Source organism: Lathyrus oleraceus, chromosome 3 (genome assembly GCF_024323335.1).
Source record: "Lathyrus oleraceus cultivar Zhongwan6 chromosome 3, CAAS_Psat_ZW6_1.0, whole genome shotgun sequence".
Classification (NCBI taxonomy): Eukaryota; Viridiplantae; Streptophyta; class Magnoliopsida; order Fabales; family Fabaceae; genus Lathyrus; species Lathyrus oleraceus.
The window spans coordinates 326,108,652-326,111,280 of record NC_066581.1 but is presented as its reverse complement, the minus strand read 5'-3'; positions in this window follow the sequence as shown (position 1 = coordinate 326,111,280).

Below are 2,629 nucleotides of genomic sequence, written 5' to 3'. Positions count from 1 at the left end.
GATCGATTAGTGAGCAGTGCAGCATCTGACTTCGCACATCTAGTCACAATTGGAGACCGCATAGAGAAGGGGTTGAGGGATGGAAAGATTCTAGGAGCAGTGACAACACCTAGCGCACCGAAGAAGTATTCTGGAGGCTTCCCGAAGAAAAGAGAAGGTGAAACAAACGCCATATCCAGAAACTATAAAGGGAAGCAACAAGCTTCATATGGTCAAGTCACCGCCGTGGTGCCTATACCCTATTAACAGCCAATGCAGCAACAACAAATGTATCAGCCACGACATCAACAACATCATCATCAGCAAAATACAACACCACCAAGACAATTCAAGCCAAGACCTCCAAGAAGGCAACTTGACCCCCTACCAGTACCTTATAGTCAGATATTCCCATATCTGCAAAAGGAGGGCCTTCTAACATTGAGGGAGTTAAAACCAGCTATTTTTCCATATCCACCCGGATACAACGCTAACGTCCATTGTGAGTTTCACATGAGAGCACCTGGTCATACCTTGGAGAATTGCTTTGCATTTCAAAATCGGGTACAAGACTTGATCGAAGCGAAAGTCGTCTCATTCACTCCGAGACGCCCGAACGTGAACTCCAACCCTATGTTGACGCATAAGGATGCTTCCGTCAATGCCATTGAGGAGAGTGATCAAGGCTTGATCCGTAAGGTTGAAGAGATTCAAACCCCTATCACCATGATAGGAGCACAATTGCTGAAGAGTGGTTTGATCCCGGAAGAGCTGATTAAGGAAGAGAACGATGAAGGGTTGAGGAATTTTATACAACAAATGCTGGATTGAGGCGAGTTACAGATAAATTGTCGCGTCAAGAGCAAGCGCTAGGAAGAGATAGTCGTGGTGGACATCCCCTATGATGAAGTTAAAGTAGAAATACCTATAAGCCTGTTGGTGATAGAGTTCCTGGCACCATTTGAATATAAAGATGAGAAGGCAGTCCCGTGGATATTTCATCCCAAAGCTTTTAAGTAGGGGCAGGAAGATCAACCTTTGATGATCAACGAACCAAATGTCACTTTAGTTGTGGGGCCAGCAGGAATGACACGTAGTGGCCGAGTGTTCGCACCAAGAACTGCTGATACTTCTGAAAGAGCTAAAGGGAAGGAGGATGCTGTCCAGATCCCCATCCCTAATCAAGGAATGTAAGACATGCACCTGTCTCCTAAAGTTGATGTCACTCATGAGGAGGCTGAGGAGTTTTTGAGAATAATCAAGAAGAGCGATTATAAGGTGGTGGACCCGCTAAACCAAACACCGACCAAAATTTCCATGTTATCTTTACTTCTTAACTCATAAGCACACAGGAATTCATTGTTGAAGGTATTGAGCACCGCTCATATCACGAAGGATATAACAATAGAACAATTTGATGATGTGATAGCTTGTGTGACCACTGAGAATTTATTGGGTTTTAATGATGATGAACTACCAATCGAGGGAAAGAACCATAACAAGACCCTCCATATCTCCTTGAAATGCATAGATACTATACTGGCAAGAGTGTTAGTAGACACAGGTTCCTCACTGAATGTCATGCCGAAGACAACTTTGATAAAGCTGCTAATGGAAGGGATAAGTATAAAACCTAGTGCCCTAATCGTAAAAGCATTTGATGGCTCAAGGCGAGCAGTGATAAGAGAAGTTAACTTATTAACCAAGATAGGTCCAACTATTTTCAATATCACATTCCAAGTCATGGACATACATCCTGGTTATAGCTGCCTACTTGGGAGACCCTGGATTCACTCCGCAGGTGCTATCACCTCTACTCTACATCAAAAGCTGAAATTCATTATAAATGACAAGATGATTGTGATTGGAGGAGAGGAAGACATCTTGGTTAGTCACTTGACATCTTTCCGATATATCGAGGTAGATGGTGAAATCACTGAAACACCATTCCAATCCTTGGAAGTGGTAAACATGATGGCCATCCAACAGACCTTGGAAGTCCCGAAACCAGGACCATCCATGGCCTCGTGGCAAGGAGCTAAAGTTGTTATGGAAAGTGAAGATGCTCAAGACTGGGGCAAAGTGGTGGAAGTGAAAGAGAAACGAGACAAGTTTGGCTTGGGGTATGACCCATCATCACACAAGGCCGGTAACCAACATGACAAAGAACAAATTCCTTCTGTGGAGAAAACATTTACCAGCACTGGCCACATCTTTGGCAAGCAGGTGACAATGATCAATGAAGAAAACCACAAGGAGGGGGTGTCCAGCTGGATGCGTCAAGCCGCGCCTAATGAAGAACTAACAAACTGGAAGGCTATGGAAGTTCCCCAAATATTTCAAAAGTAATTTTATCATTTTAGACAAAACCATGTGCTCTTCCCAAGGCACAGTGGCATGTTGTAGGGCCTCCTTTATCTTTTTCAAGAGTTGTTATCATTAATGAAATGACTTTTTTCATTCAAATTTTCGTTCTTTTTCTTTCATTTTGATCTATTTACAGAAATGGAAATCAATTTTTATGCACGCACTTTCTAAATAAACTGCATAAATCATAACATGCAGAAACACCACCGAGATCATTGATAACGACACTACTATGGTCCAATATGACTTTGATTGTCCAATCTACCAAGTTGAAGACGAAGTG